Raw genomic sequence first — 23,856 nt, forward strand, 5'->3', positions numbered from 1 at the left:
AAAAACTCCAAATCATGAAATAAAGCTTTTAGAGCACCTAAAGTTTCAAATGGTTACAAGAACTACATACCACAATTAAAATAGCTAAATTTCAATTATATTTAGTATGGTTCTTTCTAAAGATATATGTAGAACAATTACTTTGGGGACTTTTTCTAATACTACATAGGCTGTATTTCCAAAGAATTACAATTTTTGCCTGAGTAAAAACATCCATTCTCATGCTTCTTAAGTTGCACATCCATTCTCACACTACATAACAATATATATCAGGTAAAAGGCATGAAAGAAATAAATAGCACTGTATACCACTGCTTTACAACAGTAAATTTGTGTAAACTGCTCTAGTGCTAATGTCAGGTTTACCTTTCTCTAAGTGTACTGAAAGATTAAATTGCTTATGTGAGTTATTGTAAGTAAACTGATGTGATAAGCTGAGAAATGGGAAATAGCTGCGAGTGTTGGTAGGGGAGCAGAAGAGATGGGGGCTGTGTATAAAAAAACAAGGGCAACAAGAAGGGGTGGGCATTGTTGGAAAAGGCATTAAAGGTGAGGTCAAAAAGATGTGAGAGCTAATGGAGAGTATCCAAGAGTGGGGGGGGTCATCAAAAATTAAGATAGATGAACTTAGTGGCTGTGTATTTGTGTGGCCTGGCAGGAACAGGTAAAGATGTTAGAGGGGTCCTACTGGAGAAGGTTACAATAATCAAGACAGTAGATGAGGACTGGGGCAAGAATTTTAGCTCTCTGAATGGAGAAGAAAGTCTGGATCTTGAAAATGTGATGGAGGAAGAAGCCGCCAGATTTGAATATGGACTGCACATACACAGAGGAGAGTGTAAGCACTGGAAGATGACCGCCAAGTTAAAGGCCTAAGTGTAAGGAAGGACATAGGCGCCGACTTCTATTGCCGCTAGTGGGTGCTCGACCCCCCTCTGCCCCTGCCCCGACTCCACCCTTGCCCCGCCCCTCCTGCCCCCGCCCCTTCCCCAAAGTCCCCGTCCCAACTCTGCTCCCTTCCTGCCCCCTATTCCGACTCTTTCCCCAAATCCCTGCTCCGGCCCCGCCTCTTCCCCACCTCCTCCCCTGAGCACACCACGTTCCTGCTACTCCCCGCTCCCTCCTGGAGTTTGCTACAGCTGTTTGGTGGTGGCAAGGACTGGGAGGTAGGTGGAGGAGTGGGGACGTGGTGCGCTCAGGGGAGGAGGTGGAGGAGGAGGTGAAGCAGGGCAGGGAGCTTGGCTGCCGGTGGATGCAGAGCACCCACTAATTTTTCCCCGTGCGTGCTCCGGCCCCGGAGTCGGCGCCTATCAGAAAGGATGATGGTGTTTGTCAGTAATGAGAGAGACTGGAGTTGAGAGGATTTGGGAGGGAAGATCAGGAGTTCAGTTTTGACTGTGTTAAGTTTAAGTTGATGGTGAGACATCCAGGAAGACATATTAATATTTTTTGTCTTAATATTGCCTGTCCCAAGTGTTCAAAAATAATGTCTGCCCTCCCTCCCCCCAAATCATAATCATGGCTTTCAAATAATGAAATGTATTAAACAAACCAGTGAAACAAACCAAACAAACAATATTATGGGCTCTTTTTATTTGCCTTCTTGTTTTTGAACCTTGAGGTTGTACTCAAGCAACATTTTCATGCTTTTCTCTACAACCATGATTGCTAGAAATATTTTAAAATGAAAACTTAGATTTTCACAGATTGGCATGTCTCCAGGAGCCTTGTGATAAAATTGCGAGAGTTGGCAGCACTGCAAGCTGTACACCTGTAATACACCTTTAGATGCTGTAATAATAATAGTGGGTTTGAAATTTGAGTGTAATTATACCTCTAACTAGCACCATACTGAAAACAGATACACATCTGCTGAGACAACCAAACCAGTTGAGGTGTGCTTAGCCAGGCCCAAGTCATGTTATTTGTTCTAATATAACTGTATAGCTTTAAATATAGAATATCTACTGAGGCTGCTAGTTAATGTGCCTCTGTCATGTTCAACATTTCAAGGACTACACTTCAAAGGGATTGTATTTTTAAATAACATTTTAGTCTCTGGTATGGTGCCTTACAGTTTGAAAACTTTTCAGCAAAGTGAGGAAAGTAAATACAATCACATTTGGCCTGTCAGTATTAATTTTCCACAAGCTATTTGGAATTATTTCGTATTCTATTTTAATGAAATATTTTAAGTTCCTTTGGTGAATAGATAGCTACAGCTTTAGATGCAAATACTGCTTGCTCTGCATATATGTGCTGTCATACAAATGTGTGGTTTCCAAACTAAGTTTATATCCAGGTATGAAGTGGACTTTGTCTATGAAGGACCATGCAGATTCCTAGCTTTTAGTTCCATGCAGTGAAGAAGATAAAAATGGCAGTAACAGTGTAGTGCTTATTATACTGTGAGTAATTCCTCCAGTAACTACAGGTTTGGAGATAGAGAGGAATTGCACGCTCATCCATTCATTACTTGAAAGACAGATGAATATATGAATTTGTCCAACAATATAGCAGGATGAATTGCAGAGATTGCAATGGCTTAAATTCCTTTGAAAATAAAAGGAATAAGATTATATACACACAACTCTTTCCATAGCTAGCATTTGCATAATTGTTGCTGCAATTCTGAGAAATAATCTTCCTATTAAAATGTTTGTACAGTTTGGTTAATCCACAGCCTGGTTGTAGCTGTCATGCATGGGGATTTTTTATATTCATCTGTTGAAAGGAGAAAGCAATCTAGCTTCACCTTTTTGCTGCATGACATGAGACTGTACAGAGACACAGAAGCAGACATTCTTTTCCCCTAATTAATCAATAGATGAGCAGAATGAAGCTCTCTTAATAGGAAATCTTACTTAACTCGCAATATTGTGCTTAACGTGGTATCAGCAGTTTGAGTAAAGTGGCGGAACACCTCCCAAAACGTACATTCATAGGAAGGCTTGCTGAGCATTTCCGAGATCAAGCAATCAGAGCTGCCTTTTCACCCAGAGCCTCGGGCTTGCTCCATGTTACACTTAACATGGAATGGAGTGCATACCTAATAGGAAAGGAGATTTTATGGCGCGTATAATGAATATTCCTAAGGCTTATTTGCCTTATCAGAATAAGGGGAACAGTTATAGCATGATTTCAGGGGTCTATACAATCAATGGCACAGCCATTCTCTGGAGGCTACAGGCAAAGACATTGTTTACATGTGAATATTTATATATCATCATTTGCTGCTGGTAACCTTTTATTATTTATTATTCTCCACATGTTTGTATTTTTCTTTGTTTCCCTTTTCCCTTATGCTGTTTACTGTGTGTGGGGGAGGCAGGGGGGATTTCAAATCACACTCTTAAAACTGCTTTCTGTTTATGTTGAATCTCTATCTTTCTCCCTTGCAAGATAAAGAAATGAAAATTCTGTTAGACTATTAAAAAAGATGGATTTAGAACAGTAATAAATTTCCTTGCAACAGTTAGTGAGCAGTTTGCTATTATGTTAATTGTTAGCTAACAAATGGTTTACTTAAGGTTAATTAAATGATAGTTTTGCAGAACTACATTAGGGATTATTGTCTGCCTACAAAATAGGTGGAGGAGATTAACTGATTTTTTTAATGTATCAGCTGTTGTGGTCATATAATGCATCCTCTTTTCCTCCACTGCCACCCAACAAATCAGAGTATAATTGTTAGTTCCAGTGGGTACTATAAAAGTGGATGTGTGGGTTGTTGCTATCTGGTAAATGCAGAAGACGTTATTCATAATATAATATATGTATTATTTATTCACATCTCTCTAAAGAAGAACCCACATTGTTCCAGGCAGTTTCCAAACATTCAAGAAGGAACTCATGGAACTTGCTGTTGAAGGGCACTTTGAATCCTTTAAAGCCAAACTTTGTATTCAGAATCATGCACATAATTCCCATTCTGGATATATTGCTTGTGTAAGTGCTGTAAAATTGCTCCCAATGGGAACTGTATTTAAGAGCAAAATTTCACCTGTAAAGTGTATCTTGTAAAACTCTAGTGACTTCCACTCATAGTGTGGGAATGGTATCTAGTGAGCTTCTTATGTTATGTGAGTGCTCCTTTGTACATTTTTCCCTTCTATAAAGTTTACCTGCTTAACTATCTCTGAAAGTGCTACTAAAATAAAGCACCATAAAGTATATAATAGATGCACAAGCACACCTTTAGCTAAATGTGGCAGTGACACAGAACAGTCCTTGCTTTTCTTTTCATTCTCAATGAATGTACATCAGCTGGCAATATTAGCAGACACTGTGTGAACCATGTTGGCAAATTGGGTCCTACATAGATATCAAGATTCTTTTATCTCATGTTGGCATGGAATAGTAGCCAGTAGTATTGTAATTTTTTTTCTCTTCTGGACAGGTTGGCAACGGATTACTCTGGCACATTATCCTTGCTGGCAATTGTACAGCATTAAAAAAATTTGACCCCTCAGATGCAATGGATTATGTATTACATTCGGCTGTTGAGGACATGTTGGAAGGAAGGAGAGGGAAAGAAGGATACTAATTAGTGTTGCAGATAAACAGTTTTGTTTGTAATCCTTCATATGATGTACATGATACCTGAGGGAAATATGTTCTTTTGTTGGACTAGGAAGTGGACTAAGAATTGAAATGAAAAGGAAATGAGCCCTTCAGAATTCAATTTGCCTTAACACCACCACACACCAATCATCCAACAGTTCACAGAAATTATGAAAGTTTTGACATTGATCGGGCCCAAAGATATCAAAATTTACAGAAAAACTGAAGGTAAAAAAAATAGTTTTTATGACCACTATAATAAAGAACTTTTAGTGCAATTTTTCCACTTATTGAGCAGTAGAATCATGTAATGCTGACATTGCAATGGAGTAGGAGACTCAGGTATGTAGGGAAGTTTGAAAATAAAATCTGCAAGATTTTTTGTGTCCCTGTGTTAAATAGCTCTCCTTACACTGTTAGCCAAAATGTAGAAACTTAAAGCTTGTCCTATAAAACAGCTGAAGAAAAATAATTTTTGAGTTACATTAAAAGATCCAGAAATTAATAGTAATCAAAAGTAAAACATAATTTGCATGTAAAGAACATATTTTTTAAAATGGGTTCAAAATACCAGCCTCCTTTGCTCACAGGAATTATTTAACACAGAGAGCTCTATTGTAGAAGAGAGGAACATTGAACAATGATGATTTAGGGAAGGTCATTGGTTTAGATCAGAAATGACAGGAGACAGATTAGATAAGAACAGTTCAGCTCCTTCCAGCAGAGATGAGAAAATGGTTTTCAATAACTGTTGAAAAAATAAATGATGTCCCAATCACTCTGACTTGCATCAACCAGTGAAGCCTTGTTACCCAATATCATTGTCAAAAATTGGTTCTTGAAAATGATATCTTAAGCTTGTCCAAACTGTAATGTGGATGAGGTCAGAGTGTATAATGCAGGTTCTTGAATTAATGAACTAAGACTTGGTGTAATGGGGCTTGGAGGAGCAGGCTGCCTAGTGATTGGAGCGCTTTATTTCCAACCCTCAGCTTGGTTGAGATGCCTTTAGTCTTTAAGGCTGGGAAGAGGTAGGGGAGCCCAGGCCCGCCCACTCCACCTAGTTCCAGTCCAGGGCCCTGTGTAAGTCAACTCCTGAGTAGGGGAGCTCCCAGCAGGGAATCCATGTCCGCTGCCCTGGGCTATTTCTTACTGCTGTCCCTTCAGTTTTGGGTGTGGACCAAGCTTGTTTCTAGTAGTGTCCTGTTGTGGTCTCAGGTTCTTCTCGGTGGGACAGCTGTAAGTTAGGTGCGGTCAACTGCACAAGGTCTCTGTGCTTTGGTTACCCAATTCTGTCCTAGGCCAGTGCTCCTACATAAGAACATAAAAATGGCCATACTGGGTCAGATCAAAGGTCCACCTAGCCCAGTATCCTGTCTTCCGACAGTGGCCAATGTCAGGTGCCCCAGAGGGAATGAACAGTAATCATCAAGTGATCCATCCCATCGCCCATTCCCAGCATCTGGCAAACAGAAGCTAGGGACACCGTCCCTGTCCATCTTGGCTAATAGCCATTGATGGACCTATTCTCCATGAATTTACCTAGTTATTTTTTGGACTCTGTTACTTTTGGCAAGAAGTTCCACAGGTTGACTGTGTTGTGTGGGGGAAAAAAAATTTTTTTGTTTGTTTTGAATCTACTGCCTATTGATTTCATTTGGTAACCCTTAGTTCTTGTGTTATCAGAAGAAGTAAATAACACTTCCTTATTTACTTTCTTCACACGCATCATGATTTTATAAACCTCTATCATATTCATCCTTAATCGTCTTTTTTCCAAACTGAAAAGTCCCAGTGTTATTAATCTCGCCTTATATGGCAACCATTCCATATCCCTAATAATTTTTGTTCCCCTTTTCTGAATCTTTTCCAATTCTAATATACCTTTTTTGAGATGGGGCGACCACATCTGCATGCAGTATTCAAGATGTGGGCGTACCATGGATTTATATAGAGGCAATGCGATCTTTTCTGTCTTATTATCTATCCCTTTCTTGATGATTCCCAACATTCTGTTTGCTTTTTTGACTGCTGCTGCAAATGGAGTGGATGTTTTCACAGAACTATCCACAATGACTTCAAGATTTCTTTCTTGAGTGGTAACAGCTAATTTAGATCCCATCATTTTTTATGTATAGTTGGGATTATGTTTTCCAACATTCATTACTTTGCATTTATCAACATTGAATCTCCTAGGCTTCATCCTCTGTCTCCTCTGGCCCGGGAGATGGTATTTGTTCCCCGGTGGCTGCCTTATCTGGCAGGCTAGTGGTCCTTCCCCTCAGGTAGGGAGGCAGCTAACTTCTGCCTCTTAGCCCGTCAGCTCCAAACTGAGCCAGGTTCTCTCCTTTTTTCTCCCCTTTAGGTTTGTCATTGGCTACAGGCAGGTATGACAGGGCAAGGCTAGCTGGGCCCAAAGGCTTTCTTTAACTCCTTCTGTGCTGGTGGGTGGTTTCTCTGCTTCATCACACTTTGTATTAAAGCACTTATCTGCTTTTTAAAATATGTCCACACTTCGGGGCAAACAATAAGCACTAATTAAATTCGCCGAAGTCCTGTCCCAGGAGGCAATATTCATATGCCCTAAAGCCTATATAAAATCTGGGATGGATTCTTTGGGGACAGATTTTTCTTTGGTTGTTATATAGTCCAGATTAGGATGCTATAGGAGATCTTTCCAGGATATTATATCATGCATGAATAGGGCATTAATGCAAACTCTGTTGTGGGTTATTATTTGGACAAAATGAGCTACCCAAAGTATTAAGCAAACATATCACTACCATTAATGTAGTATGATACATTATTTGTTATTTTCAGTGGTGAAACTGTGTGTGTGTGTGTGTGTGCACATATTAAATACTAGTAATAGTATAAATGTGTTACACTGCAGTGTATATATTGCAAGCAAGTCAGTCAAATTCACATATACTTGCAACTCTCTTGAAGTCAAGAGAGAATTTTGCCCAATAGTTAGGCATATGTTTGTACCGTACAAAGGTATATGTTATGGATGGTCAGACCTAAAGATGTATTCATTTAAGGTTCTGATCCTGCAACTGGCTTAGCATTGGCAGAACCTTGTATTTACATGGAGCTCATTTTAAGATTGGGGCCTTAATTAGTATATACAGTACCTGTCCCAACTGTGTAAGCAGTGCAGATCTATCTTGTAGTTTTGTTTGTTTGTTTAAGAACTGTCTGGAGTTGTGATTGAGTAAGATGCGGTGGACACACTTCTTAGCTTGTGCAGGTCAAGCTTATTGCACACACATGATCTCCTTGAATCCCTCCATCCCACCCTGCAGGCCACCCTCTCATGACCCACCTCCTCTTTCATGCTTGGGGGTCTGTGTGCCCCCCTCATTCCACCTCACCCATGGCCTGGGCTATGTCTCCTCTGTCCAACCCTGACCAGACAGATGCCAGGGGTCCCCCCCCCCATCTCTCCCATACACCAATAGTTCTGTGTGCCCCCCACACTCCTCCCCACACATGAAAACAGTTGGGCTACTGGGGTGAAAAGGGTAAAAACTATACAACAAAGACCAGTGAGGTAAATCTGGTCAGTCCCTTATCCCAAAAGAGGTTTATAGAACCAAGTTATGCGTATTCAATGTTGTGAATGTCATGGTGCAAAGTGTAGGCACTGTCAGGACCTCAAACTCCATCCATTCAACTGGGTGACATCCAACCCCTAACTAATCTTATCTGGGGAGAAGAAAAGGACACAACTGTGTAACAAAATATAAACCATAACACAATTTAGATGAGGTTATGTAGTGTTTCTTTAGTTTTTATTACTATTATTCAAATAAAGACTAAGACTAACTCTTGGAGGGTGGGAGTTGGTTGTGTTCAGTGGGAATTGCTGGTGCTCAGAAGTAGGATCCCAATTTAGCAAAACAAAAATCAATGTTTAGCGGCTCCTTGTTGACTTCATCCTAAAACACCTTTACCACCAAAAAATAATTGTGTCTCTGTTAAAGTGCTTAGATCCTCATTCAACAAAGCACTTAAAGATGTGCTTAACTTTAAGCATGTGCCTAAATCTCATTGTACTCATGTTCAAGGTCAAGATTTTCAAAGGTGATTAGTGATTCTGAGTGCCTTAGTTTTTGGCTGCACAACTAGAGAAATCTGAAAGGAGTTGGCTTTTCAGAAATTGTGTGCTTAGCACTTGCTGAAAGTCAGGACACTCCAGGTGTTTCAAGTTGAGCACCCAAAATCACTAGTCACTATTAAGAAAAACATTAAAAGGTACCCTTCAGTTCCTTTAGTAAAGATATTCTGGAATGAGGCAATGGCCAACAAGGAGCAACTAAACTTGCATTTTGAGATTTTTAAATACTTAAACATAAATTCTGAGAAGCATATAATTTCCCAGATGAGTTGTAATGGTTCCTCTGTTCTATCAGATAAATATGTACCTAATTTTGAGAACACGCATTCTTTTTCTAATAGTTGTAAAGGCTGAGAAAAATCAAAAACAACATTCTGTCACAGAACTCTATTTTCAGGAATTTTTCTGGTCAATAAATTTTGTTTCATGTAAGTCTTTCCTAATTCACAGGTTAGTGACCTGATAAGGAATAATGTCTCTTGAGAGACATTGGGTATTAGGTAAATTTAGCTGTTTGAACTTGTGAACCAGATCATAGTATTTAGGATCCACAAAGTACTTGGCAGTGGGAAAAGTACTATTAGATCATCGAGTCTATATCCCGGAAGTCTCCCAGACAGAGGATATATTAAATATTAAATTGTTTCTAAACTTGATTTTAACCAAAAGGCAGAGGAGAGGTGAACTCTGCAGTAACAAGTTTTGTTTTAGCTTCATTAAAAAGCAATAGTGGCATGAGTAGATAGACATTATGCTGTATAACATTTTTATTACAGGCTCCAGTCCAAATTACAAATAAATGTTACCAAATTTTATTTTTAAAAAGCTATTTAGAGGCACAGTACCGTGCTGTATATGAAAATAAAAACCCATTGGAAGCCACAAAACATCTTTTTTAACTCACAACATGAAAAACATCTGATGGCTTTTTATTCAAATTACATAGTACGAGACATCATTTAAAACTTGATCTTGATACCCAAACTGTCAATCCGTGGACTTAGGTTTTAGGTGAGAAAATGGTGACATTACCATAATTAAGTTCAACTTGTGCACAGTTGAATGAAAGAGAGAGGACCACATTCATCCCTGGCGTAACTCCATTGCAGTTATCCATGATTAAATCAATGATGTTACATCAGAGATGGGTTTAGCCCATAGCATGTAGTGAGTGACACTGGGCAAGTGAGTTAATCTCTGTGTGTCACAGTTTCCTTATCTGTAAAATGGAGTTGTTGATACTGACATCCTTTATGAAGTACTTTGAGATCTACTAATGAAAAGTGCATAATAGTAGCGTGGTGGTAGTGGTGGTATTATTATTTTTATTATATGTATCATAATCAAGAAAAATTGTTTGGATTTGAAGTGGGAACCTTTGGCTAAAAAAGAGCATAGTCTTCAGATAGACCTGTATGAAAATAATACGCACCGCTGGCGAAACCAATAGGGGTAGGGAAGTGTTCATAGGTTCATACTAAAATAATCCTTTTTTGGTTCTCACACCACACATTTATTTTCAATACTCCTGTTCTTTTTAATGGATTTTATAACACTTATCAAGTTTGTGCTGTTGTTGCTCTGTGATGTTTTACAAAAAAAAACCCAGCATATGTGTGTGTGGGGAAATTGTGGGTACAAGACTTTTTTTTTTTTCTGCGAAGTACATGTGTGTGAAATGTACTCCCTGGCCGCTAACACAAGATCAAATTCTGCTATCTTACTCAAGTTGAGTATTCCCTGACTCCATGAGTAGTCTCGTTGCTTTCCACGGGGAAGAGGTACCACTGTTTGTGAGTAAGAGTGGCAGAATCTAGCTCCTAGAAATCCAACTACGGTCATATCTTGATTACTTTATCAGTGATCTCCTTAGGAATTTATCAGAATGTCAAACTGTGGCATAGGTGTCAAAGTCTAGGACAAGGGGGAATGCAGCTTTGACTGGTCTGATGTAAAGTGGATTCATGGTTCAGTGTTGTGTTGTGGATTCAAAGCTGAACTGTGGGCTGGAAATCTCTCACTCCTGGGTGTGTGAGTGAAGTGAAGTTGTGCATTCAGAAAAATTGTGAGAAAGGAGCTACTGAACAGCAGAAACCTGATAGATCCATGGAGCTCATCAATAGTAGGTCAGGTCGTTTTATGTTTTCTTATATTTAATAGAATATAAAATGATGGGCCAGATCCATGGACATGCTGCAAATTATTTGTGCCGGCGATGCAGATGTGTATACTTGGCAGACTCAGCCAATGTGGAAATTCTCCAGTGGTGTCTGGCTCCTGCTCTGTCCCTCTGCTGGCCTCTAGCTACAATGCCCCCCTTCCCTTTAGTTGACCCTGAGTTGTTTCTTGTGGACTTTTGGCAAAAGGCATAAGAATGAGCAGCATTAGAGCACTCCTGGTCTGTGAAGCTGCACAGGTGGCCAAAGGCTGCCTTTGTCCTACCCTTTGTCTCATCTGTACCAGTCTGGAAGCTTGGCCAGTTTGGAAGCTCTGGGAAGAGTAATGGATGGGACATCACTGGCATAGTGGCTGTTGTGGGGGAAAGGGTGATTACTGTATACATTCATTCATAAGCCGAGTATTTTTGGTAAAAAAGTGACACATCAAAGAGCAGGGGTCGGCTTATAAATGGGTCTACACCAAAATTTGATGATTTTAAACTCTATGGAATCATTGAATTGAATATCTAATACAGGAATCGGCAACCTTTGGCACGCGGCCCACCAGGGTAAGCACCCTGGCGGGCCAGGTCGGTTTGTTTATCTGCCACGTCCACAGGTTCGGCCTATCGCAGCTCCCACTGGCTGTGGTTCGCCGCTCCAGACCAATGGGGGTGGTGGGAAGTGGCGGCCAGGACATCCCTCAGCCAGCGCTACTTCCCGCAGTTCCCATTGACTAGGAACAGTGAACTGTGGCCACAGGGAACTGAGGGGCTCCATGCCTGCAGATGCTCCAAGTAAACAAAACGTCCCGACCCGCCAGCGGCTTACCCTGATGAGCCAGGAGCCAACGTTTTCCAACCCCTGAAATATAGGCTTGGCTTATGAAAGGGTCATACAGTTTTTTGCTATTTTTACCTATCCAGTTTGGGGGGTCGGCTTATAAATGAACGGGCTAATGAATGAGTATATACGGTATATTTATAGCAGGAGCTGGAGATCTGAGCAAAACTGTATAGCTTGAGACCTAAAAAAGGAAACACTAATGTTGCATCGAGATGGCCAAAATGTTTTGTATGAATGGTTTACTCATCAAAAACTACAGTTTCAGCTTGACCAAAACTCTTTGTGAATTTCGGACTAATATGGCAAATGCTTTTGCCAAAATTTAAATGAAATATTTTGACTTTTTGATTTTTTTTAAACTTCTCATTTCTAAATATTTATTTTTTAAATTTATCAATCTTTTTTAAAAATACAAAAACAAGGGTAAATAACACCAGAAAACAAAACAAAAAACCCTCTGTTTCACCTCAAACAAAATGTTTTGTTCAGCCCAAAACTAATTTTGTTTTGTTTCAGAGAGAAAAAACTAAAAACAATTCTGTTTCAGGCTGACATGAAACAATTTATTTTTTAAAGATTTTCTGGTTTGGCCTGCAAACCAAAAATAAAAGTTATCTACTTAGCTCTAGTGTTGTGTTGAATGTCCTCTTAGTCTGTCTCTTTGGGGACATTTGGCACATGCTGATATTGAGGGAATTTTGCTTAGGTAATGTGCATGTTTTTGTATGCACTATTTTATTGAGTATACCAACCACCATGTATAGTATATCTTCGTGGGAGCCAGAGATCTAAGTACGATTGGATGTTGTGGGACCAAAGAAGCTGAAGGATGTAAGATTTAATTAGCGATATGGCTGGGAGGTAGTGTTCATATTTAGATCAGATTTCAGATTCAGGGTTCTAAATTGAACCACCATAGCGCCAAAATCTCTTGATCTGTTTTTGGAGAGATTTCAGCCCCAAATAGCAGAAAATTAATCAGATAAGATCTTTCTGCAAGATTTCTACCATTTTGAGCTGCAGGAGATTCAAAGTCAAGCCCAGCTTCTACTGTAGGATCTCTCCCCTGTCCAAAGTCACCAGGATCCAGGAATTAAAATTCACACACTTCCCTTAAAAGAGCGAAATGGGACTTGAGTTTCTAGCCCAGAGGATGCTCCATTTTGAATGAATTTTTAGTCTGGTTTGTGGGGACATTTGGTATATTGAATCCGAAATTTTGAGGGGATTTTGTTGAAATAATTTTTTGGTCTCTTTTAACAGCTTTTTCCTCCCTAAGTACCAATAAGAAATTAATTGGAAAACCTCAGTGAAAACCAAAAGCAATAGTTATAAACATTTTATCCTGCTTCAATGCACTGTAGGTGGCTTTCCACAGTATGGGAGGGAGAATCATAAATAAGGATAAGAAAAATGTTGGGTTTGGAGGTTTGTCTTGCCTTCTTCCCCAGTAACCTGAACCTTACCTCTCCCCCTATTCTTCTCTGATTCTATCTTTCTCTCAGTATCACAGTTATATCATGCCGTCAAGGCTGGATCCCCACTTTGAACTTTAGGGTACAAATGTAGGGGCCTGCATGAAAACTTCTCAGCTTAACTATCAGCTTAGCTCTGGTTCCGCTGCCACCATTTCCCAATTTTAGATTTCCACCCTGGGAAAACCTTTTACCAATTCCCTGGTGAATACAGATCCAAACCCCTTGGATCTTAAAACAAGGAGAAATTAACCATCCCCCCTCCTTCCTCCCACCAACTCCTGGTGAACACAGATCCAATCCCCTTGGATCTAAACCAAGGAGAAATTAACCTTTCCCCTCCTTCCCTTCACCAACTCCTGGTGAATACAGATTCAAACCCCTTGGATCTTAAAACAAGGAGAAATTAACCATCCCCCCTCCTTCCTCCCACCAACTCCTGGTGAACACAGATCCAATCCCCTTGGATCTAAAACAAGGAGAAATTAACCCTTCCCCCTCCTTCCTTTCACCAACTCCTGGTGAATACAGATCCAACCCCCTTGGATCTAAAAACAAGGAAAAATCAATCAGGTTCTTAAAAAGAAGGCTTTTAATTAAGGAAAAAGGTAAAAATCATCTTTGTAAAATCAGTATGGAAATTAACCTTACAGGGTAATCAAACTTAAAGAGCTTAGAGGACTCCCCTCTAGTCTTAGGTTCAAAGTACAGCAAACAAAGATAAACACTCTAGTAAAAGGTACATTTACAAGTTGAGAAAAACAAAGGAAAACTAACACGCCTTGCCTGGCTATTTACTTACAAGTTTGAAATAGGAGAGACTTGTTTAGAAAGATGTGGAGAACCTGGATTGATGTCTGGTCCCTCTCAGTCCCGAGAACGAACACCCTCCCAAACAAAAGAACACAAACAGCCTTTCCCCCCCCCCCCAAGATTTGAAAGTATCTTGTCCCCTTATTGGTCCTTTAGGTCAGATGCCAGCCAGGTTACCTGAGCTTCTTAACCCTTTACAGGGAAAAGGATTTTGGAGTCTCTGGCCAGGAGGGATTTTATAGTACTGTACACAGGACAGCTGTTACCCTTCCCTTTATAGTTATGACACATGCACTCTCATACACTGAGCTGGTTCTCTTCTGACTTGGTATCTTTACCTTTTCCCAGTAGTTCAAAACACCTTGATGTATCCATCAGTAATAGAGAACATACACCAACATATTCCTTGCTTCCATGGCTACGAGTAATGTCTGCAGGGTGTTTTAGTCAGGTTTGCCTTGGTGCTTTATTCTTTTATAATAGAGTATTATTTTGCTATTTATTTAAGTACTAACTTCAACCAACAAACAAAAATATCAGTGGGATCTTCATTGTTAATTTTGCTGTACAGATGTAAAGTTGATAGTTATAACAGGATGTAAAATCTGTGGTGGTATTATATCAGTGGAAATAGATTTAGCTGCAGTTATGTGACCTGCCCGCCAAATGCTACACTAGTAGCAGACAAGGACAGATGAGGCTCGGACTAGCTGAATGCAGCTGGTTTATTTGGAGACTGTTTGGTTTTTACATTCATTTTTTTGGCTTGTGTTTATTTTGGGAGAGGGGTGTCATTCTTAGCTTGGGGGCGGGAGGGAGGGAAACAACAGGAAATCAGAGATCAAGTTGCATTTTAGCCAAGAGGGGAAAAAGTTAATTCTGTTATCTAATCCTAGCTGTATAACAGATTTTCAAGGGTATTCTGCTAATGCCTCTTTAACATCAGTTCAGAAATTTGTAGGGGAGCAGGAGAAAGGGTGTGGGAAAAGATGAGAACTCCAGCGGTTAACAGACCTACAGCTGAGTATTTGTTTTATAGCCTGTGACTTTAAAAGGAGAATGAGATCAAAATTAAATCCAATAGCATGATTTTGTGTCTGTGTCGGTGTATGTCCATACCCCTGGATCCTATACACAGGCCCAAATCTGCCACCCTTATTCTGGTTGAGCAGTCCAATTGCTTTCCATTGGGAAAAGCAGTAGCTTTTTGTGAGTAAGTGTGGCAAGATGTAGCCTCTAGAAATCAAACTGATGCCCTATCTTGTTAACTTTATCAGTGAGCCCCTTTGGAATTGATCTGAAAATTTAGCTATTGCAGAGAGGTGACAAAAGTGAATACATGGTATCTGTGGAAACTATCTGGAGATTTTAAAGAAATGGAATAAAATAAACCCATGAATTATTTCATATGAAGAAGAATAGTTGCTGATCTTTCTATTTGGTTGCAGGTTTTTTGGAGCATTTTCAAACTAATAGTGACTTTTTTCATGTTCTGTGCTGCTGGGTATTTCTCAAGATGTCTGTTAGGTGTAAAATACACTGTTTCCTTCCCCCACTTCCCCAGTACATTTAAAGGTGGAATTGCTGATGGTGCCACATAAGTCAGCTTTTAATTTTAACAAAAGCTTTCCCACATCATTTTTACTGTAACACACATAAAGATAAAACAATGTTCCATATTGTTAAAAAATGAATAATCCAGTTCTCAAATTGGCAAAATAAGAAGCATTAGCATGGCCCCAGAATCATAGAATATCAGGGTTGGAAGGGACCTCAAGAGGTCATCTAGTCCAACCCCCTGCTCAAAACAGGACCAATCCCCAGACAGATTTTTGCCCTGGATCCCTAAATGGCCCCCTTAAGGATTAAACTCACAACCCTGGGTTTAGCAGGCTAATGCTCAAACCACTGAGCTATCCCTGAGCTATGATACAATCCAGCTTATTCTCAACAAGCATCACTGAGAAGTGGGTGTGTGGCATAATATCTGTTTAATAACCCCCATTTAAATACTGACAAAAATGAAAAATTCTACAGACTATTTATACCCTGGGATGGTGGCAGAACCCACCAAAGGTGCAGAGGGGCCACGTTGGCAGATGAGGGAGGGGCCAGAGAGTTAAGTGATTATGGGAGACAAAGAATTAAAAAAAAATAGGGAAAGAGGTGCAGGTCACAGGTCAAAATGAGGGAACCAGAAGGAGAGAGAGTGAATCCAAACGATGCCCTGAGAAGTACAAGAAGTCAATGGATGCCCCAGAGGAACTCGTCCATGCTCACATCCAGGAAAATGGAACAGAAAAAGGCCATCTAGTCACAGAAAACTCCTGTCCAGCTTCCTCCTCTTGGATCAATGGATGGCCAGTGCCAGGAGAAGGTTGACAGGAAGTCTCAAGACTTTGGGGTTACAGATGGGGTTGACAGCTCTGCAGACTGGCATACTGCAAACTCCCCCACTAGGAAGTGGCAGGCCAAAGTCAAATTTTCAGATGTTCAGGATTGACCAGTGATCTGGGGTTCCTCCATTTTTGGGGACCCAACTTGAGACGTGGTCTGATTAAAAGAAGAATTGAACAGGCACTCTCTGAAATTTTCAGTGTCCTGTAGTTACTGCCTTTTGTTTTCAAATTCCATATTTCTAAACATTTCCATACAAACCTGAAAAACAGGTAGGTGTGGACTTACTTGCCTAATTGCATGATAGATGAGGGATTTGCAAACACAATCTAGGTGTCCACTTTTCAAAACCATGCTTATAAATGTTGGTTTGTAAATATATAACTATTTCAATATAAAAAAAATGTCTCTTGTTTACTTAGGTAATGATACTTATAGTTGAATTCAGATTAGAAAGGTAAATTCTCAAACATTCCAAAATGAGAATTTGGATTCTTATTAATGAAAAGGATTCTTGAGCACCTTAAAATATCTGATGAAAAGTTATTCTTAGAACATGAAATGAATTAGCAGGAAACTTATTTAAAAACCAGAACCAAACGCTCTCTTTCATAGAACTAAATCAACTAGATGAATGTTACTGCCAGGGTAGGGCAAAAAGGAAACATGTTTTATTCATGTAGCAAGCTGCTATTTCACATTCATGCAAGTAAAACTACATGTGAACTAACAGCTGCTCTCAGACAGATTGCTGTGTGTCATAATCTGCTAAGGGAGCACAGCTGGAGAAATGTGCACAACATTTTCATCTGTAAATCTAACAAACTTGGAAAGCATTTAGTCTGTATATGTAATACCAATGGTGTTTACCAAGGGTTTTCCCTTGCGTATGTAGAGAAAATGACTTCTGTCTTAGGCTGCACTCCAGTGAATGCTCTAGGAAGCCCCATGATTCTCAAGAGATGGATATCTATCTAAAGCACAGACCTTCACTTTCTCATGGTATCATGCAAATTATTTTACTACAGTCGTGACCGATTAGTATATGTCCTTTATATGTCTATAGCAAGCTGAAAAATCCATTCTGTAGTGTGAACACCATTTTTATTGTAAACTGTACTCTTCACTTTTGTACTGTAGCCTCCATCTTGGGCTGGGAATCTCAGGAGGTGTTAAAAGAAATCCCTACACCTAGCAGTGGGACTAACAATGAGGGAAGTCATCAAACTTGAGGATCCTCTATTCTGATAGGTCCAACCTAGAACAGTAGGCTGGCAGCAATCCAGGAGAACTGTGGTGGGGCTGGAGCTAAGTAACTAATCACTCTGCAACAGCAAGACTGAGCAGGAGGAGTGGGAAGAAGCAGCATCCTGGGATCTGGAAAGCCTCCATAAACCAAAAGACTCTAAGTGGTGAGGACATCAAAGGCTTTGCATGCAAGTGTATTTTTTTTTTGCCTAGATCTGTAACTCTTGTGATATGTCTATGAGTAAAGTGTGTGTGATTTATAAGTGCCTTTTTGCAAAGTCTCTGTGATGATTGATATAACTGTCACATGATCCCCATGCAGTTAAACTGATCTTGGGGTCTAGGGCAGCTGGACCATGGATCCCACATCTCTAGAAGGGGATGTATATTAGTGGTGTACAAGTACTAAATAGGGGTCTGTACCTTGGGAGTGTGCCAGATAGGCTGGACTTTGAGATACTGTATAGACACTTGTCAGACCATAAGCTTGTTGCACACAGGATTCAGAGTTTGGGTCTAATACAGCATCCTGGTGTCTGAACACAAGGGGAAACTCAGCCAGAGCTGTAGTGAGAGTACCTAAGCTTACTTAAGTCATAAAATCATTTAGGCTAGCTCGTTAAATGATCTGAACTTGCAAAGTGACAATGGTACTTGCATTCACAATCTCTATTGTATTCAATGGGAGTTGAGGGTATGCAATCACCTAGGACTGGACCCTAATTTACAATTTAAATGCATTTTAATTACTAACCCTTAAATTCAATAGTAAGTATAGTATAGTGGCAAAATATTTGCTATTTAAGTACTGTCCCTTGACAAAGTAAATATTTGGTGGCTTCTGTCTACTAAGTAGGAAGTTCAAATTATATGGTAATACTTTTGTATTCACTGGGGGGGACAGAGATATGGTAGGCAGATACGAATAGCACATGGTATATATGTTGCAATGGATATATTTCTTGGCCGGTGCGAGCAGTCACCTGTATTATGCCAATCTTAAATTCACATCTTATAGAAGCCGAACACAATGATAATCAGGCGTACTCATGGATTCCGCAACAAACTCACTTTCTATTCCAATGTACACTCATCTACAATGCATGCATCTGGTTTCTCAGTCACACCGAAATGCAAAATCTTGACCCCTGAATAGAGCTAGATAGAAATATATGCTGAATAGACATAAATACAGCAGTAAAGCCCATAATATGTTGTTTGCATCAGAGAAAGATACAGAGCCAAAGTTGAGAGATGGAATTAAGGGTTGGGGGAGGAGGGTGGTAAGAGATGAGGGGATGAAGTTGGGGTGGATGTGAATACTGCCTTAACTAATGATTTCCCTTTTTTTTTTCTGGTGACTGTATTGATAGGAAATCCATTTGAACATCCTTGATTCTAACTTGAGAGTTTGGGGTGAAAATATTCTTGTTTGTTTTTTCCTTTAAATAGTGGAGTGGTGTTAGGTGTTTGTTCATTGGAATCAGGGGAAAATGGAGGATGGTAGTGGAAATTTACTGTGAAATACGGAAAGAAGCACATGAGAGGCTTGTCTCCATCTGTTCACCCTCCAGTAGGAACTCTTCTAACTCTGTTACCACCATGCTCAACCTTTTTCTGTCCAGTCCATGACATATAGAGTTGGTGAGGATGCCTTTGAGGAATACAGTTATGGAGGTAGTGTGGGCAGTGTCAAAGAAGGAGGCATTTTTATTCCTCCTTTAAGTGCAATTATCAATGCATCCTTAACTATGGAGTAACTAGTCCCTGTCCATAATAGTGGCAATACCTTTTTTACTTTATTACTCGTCTCCGCCAAAGTATTACCTTAGGAACTTAGTCTGGACTGACAACATTCCAACATGTACAAAGGGCCCTTTCTACGTTCGATATTTCCACTGGTGTTGCTCAGCTCACCTGAGCTTTTGAGGAACCAAGCAAGTGTGGGCCATAGTAGATTTCAATCAATGTAGTCAACACCACTGCAATTTTTCTAGTATCTCCCTCCCTATAGGGCTGATTTTGTCTTCAGCCTCCCCGATAGTCATAGAGGTCTCTAGAAAGAGTGGAATTGATGTAGTTCTGCTGAACAAGGTGAGGAAGGATTTTGGGGCCCCACACAGCTGCTATATGCCCCTGTTGCCAAGGTGAGTTTGAGGAACTGGGTTAGGAGCCGGGCATGGAAGTGCTGCTGTATGCACTGTCCGGTGGCGGAGTGCACCAGACAACAGGGAGCTACAGCTGTCTCAGGGATTCACTCAGGATTGTCAAGCAGCTCTGCAGCCTGCTCCATTGTCTGAGAGGATGTTTTGTTTCAACCCAGCCCATGCAGAGCTTCTCAGGGCATATCTTGGTGATTTGGACTGTGCTCTGTTAGCAGGATTTGTTCCTGCTTTTTAAAGTGCTGAGCAAGAGAGGAGGTTATAGCTGAACGAATTAAGCCTGAAAAATTTGTAAGCATTAATCATGCAACGTATAAATTGAGAAATATAAGCTTGTTGCACGCATCCTGTAAATTACTATATTAGGCCAAATGGAGCTATACCTTTTCATGTTGATGAATGATAAATGACTGCCACCCATCTAGGGTTACCATACATCTGGGATTTTCCAGACAAAGCCTCTTTTTTGAGCCTCTATCTGGAGGGGATTTTCAAAAACAACAGGAAATGTCCAAGGTTTTTGCAGAGCAGACAAGGTACGGCTCAAAAAGAGCCCTGATTGGTCCGCTTCCGATAGTTACCTCCCCTTCAGTTGATAGATCCATTCCCCTGCAATCCGCAACTGCCAGATCCCACCCACTCAGGCCCCCTGTCTCAGCCCCAGGGAGGCACTGATTGACGGGTGTTGCTATGTCCTGGGCTTTTGCCAGCTGCCCTGTCACAGTGACATGGAGTGACACTGCCCCCTTCTTCCAGTGAGTACCACTGCTACAGATATCCCTCCAGCATCCCCAATTGTACCCTGCTCCAATTTCCCCTGCCCCCTCAACTCCCCCCCTTTCAGGCAGTGTCCTATTTTGGGGAACCTGAAATATGGTAACCCTATACCTATCAGCATTAACTGTAGCTATAGATTGGCATGGCTATTTTAGATTTGCAAATATTTGTGGATACACTGAGGGGTCCCAGGTGAGAAGAATGTACATGTGTCAGGATGGCCAGAAAGCAACAATTCCATTTTGTGAAAAATTTAGAGGTTCTGGAATTTTTCATTCCACATCAGAACAAAACTGAGATCTTCCTTTTTTTTTTTTTTTTTTTTTTTTTTTTTTTTTTTTTTTTTTTTTTTTTTTTTGCAAAGATTGCCCTACCATATCCCAGTGATTAAAGACTTACTTGGGATGTGGGGACTGAGGTTCAAGGCCCTCCTTTCAAGCAGGCAAGACTTGAAGCTGGGTTTCCCACATCCCAGGTGAGTGCCATAATCACTGGATATTATGGATTGGGTCTGTCTGTTGTTCGATGACAAATTCCATCCTGGACCTGAGAAACTTCCTTATGAAAATTTCATTGAAACAGATATGTTTCTGTGGGGAAAGTTCAGTTTTGACAAATTGGCCTTTTTCAAAGAGAAACCATTTTGTCAGAAAATTCCTGACCAGCTCTATAAGTGAGTTATCTGAGAGGGTTAGCCAAGCAAGGTAACTTTACAAGCCATTAGTCTAGTAGATAAACATGTAATCAGTGCAATATTCCTATATACACTTGGGATTTAATGAATAAATGATTCATCTGTTTTGCCTTTAGCAACCTCGCACAAAGTACATAGCCATATCCACCTTCTCATAAATATGCAGCAGTTTTTTTGAGCAGAAGTCTGCATCATGTTACACCGTCTTGGCAGAGTACTGTTACATTTGCATATAAGATGTGGTATAAAAGAAATGCAAATTGGTGTATTTGAAATCTTGTAAAGGAAAGCATTGTTCAGCAGTAAGAGCTTCCTGGCAGGTAATTGATCACGCATAAATATTTACATATTATACAGCAATAGGCTGAGACTTTTAAGTGAAAGAAAACATCTCCATAGTGACTTTAATGTTTTCACTAATGTTATATGTTTTTCTTTGTAAGTAAATAATGCATGCTGTGTTGTCTTCTTGAATGCTTTGGGTTTCTTGCCTGTTGAACATTAGTGCTATAAATGACTGTGTGTGGCTCTGTATAGGCCCTGATTCAGCAGAGCACTTAAGTTTGTGCATAAGTTCTTTGCTAAATCAGGGCCACAATATGGAGGAGTACAGTTGTGTGTGTTGTATATACTGTTCTTTTTCAAAGTTGCTTATTGATAGTCTCACTTGAGGGATACTATGGCCTTTTAAGTTGGGAGCAGAGACCTGGATGCCAGTTAAACTGGGTACAGTGCAACTTTGGCAAATGGATTTCCAAAGTTGGTGCTGGATGCATAGCACCGCACTTAGAGACAAGGCCCAAAGATCCTTTGCCATCAGCTGGGGTTTCAGGCAGCTCTACTGCTTTATGCAGGACTAGACAATGATGACTGGGCACCCGTTTACTTTCTTCATCTTTGTTATTGTTTTGGTTTAGCTTTCTTCCTAACCAGGCTGTGAGGGCCACTAAAAGATGAAATATGTTTTAACTGACACTTAAATCATCTCTTGAAAATTCCTCTGATGATTCCTGGTTAACTGAAAACATTTGAGATTCCCTCTTTCTGAGACATCATTGAAAATAACAGGTTTCAGAGTAACAGCCGTGTTAGTCTGTATCCGCAAAAAGAAGAACAGGAGTACTTGTGGCACCTTAGAGACTAACAAATTTATTAGAGCATAAGCTTTCGTGGACTACAGCCCACTATGCATCCGAAGAAGTGGGCTGTAGTCCACGAAAGCTTATGCTCTAATAAATTTGTTAGTCTCTAAGGTGCCACAAGTACTCCTGTTCTTCTTTTTTCATTGAAAATAACAATCCATTGGGTCACCGAATGATGCATTCTGGAATGTCTTCAGCAAACCAAAGAGGGGAAACGATTTTGAAGGATGTAAATTAAAACCTGTCCTTGTGGTTAATGGCACTGTAACAGGGTAGCTCGCCCCTTAGAATGAAACTGGGCTCAGCAATCCTGTTCCAGTCCAAGTGCCACCCTAGTTTGGTGTAATAAGGAGGGTGGGGCTGCCCTTGGGAGTTAGAAATATGAGTTCAGAAGCCTGAGAGGGGAGTTGAGAACCCAGAGTCCAGAGAGAGAGCGTTCAGAACCCAGAGTTCAGAGAGAGCTTAAAGAGAGAGAGCATTCAGAACCCAGAGTTTAGAAAGGGAGAGAGTCCAGAGACCTGCGAATAAAGAGAGCTCAGAGGAAGAGCTGAAAGCTTCAGGGAGGAGATGCTCTTGAAGAAAGGAGCAGTGAGATTTCCCTGGTTGAGCAGTGGAACCAGATAAGCTGATGAAAGCAGGAGGCTTTCAAGGATTCACCTACAAACTTCCCAGCCAGAGATGGCTGAAGACAGAGTAACAGAGGGAGATACTGCTGGGTCTCTGAGGGGGAGAGTTGAGGAGGGCCAGAAAGTGCTGAAGCCTGAGAATAGCAAAGGGAAATTCTGCTGGGTCTCTGAGTGGGAGAGTTGATGGGAGCCAGAGAGGGCTGAAGGCTGTGGAAATAATGGAGTGGTGAGCACAGTGATGTCTCGAGGCAACAGCTGGTACGCTACCTTTGAAGGTAACGGCAGAGAGATACCCCAGTTAGACAGGTTGGGTGAGTCATAGTGAGAGACTCTGGAGCTGTCCATGGAAGCTGGGGTGAGGCATGGTGAGAGATGCTGGAGTCATATCTGGGAGCTGAGCTGCAGTGTGATGAGAGATGCCAGAGATGTGCTTGGTGTTGGAGTGTTGGGACAAATGTGTACTGTTGGACTGTGCTGGAAGGATTCTGGTTATTGTCAGAGGGACTTTGGGTAATAAACTAATCCCCCATAAAGGCTACGTATTTACTTTGTAGGCTGTACTGAATTTATTTGAGGAATTCAGGGAAACTGAGGCAAGGAACACTTGTAGGACTGTCCCCACAAGGGGACATCTCGGAGGAGGCCACATGTTTGCAGTCCCTTATCACCTGATTAGTGGGGAGTCTGTTCAGCATAAATTTCTGGGCAGATTTCACTTGTCCTTTTAGTTTTGCTTATCATTTCAGCTCTTTAGCTTTAAAATGAAAGTTTAACTTTTCAGTTAAATTATATTTTAACTGAACAGTTAAAGCGGAGAGGCCTTAATATACT

General features: G+C 40.5%; 1 protein-coding gene across 1 annotated transcript in view; it reads left to right on the forward strand.

Annotated features, from left to right (window-relative positions):
- The window catches only part of GRID2 (glutamate ionotropic receptor delta type subunit 2), a 1,011,959-nt gene that overhangs the window by 488,110 nt on the left and 499,993 nt on the right, over nt 1-23,856 (forward strand). The gene's annotated exons all lie outside the window — the stretch shown is intronic.

This window comes from Malaclemys terrapin, chromosome 5, assembly GCF_027887155.1.
Source record: "Malaclemys terrapin pileata isolate rMalTer1 chromosome 5, rMalTer1.hap1, whole genome shotgun sequence".
NCBI lineage: Eukaryota > Metazoa > Chordata > Testudines > Emydidae > Malaclemys > Malaclemys terrapin.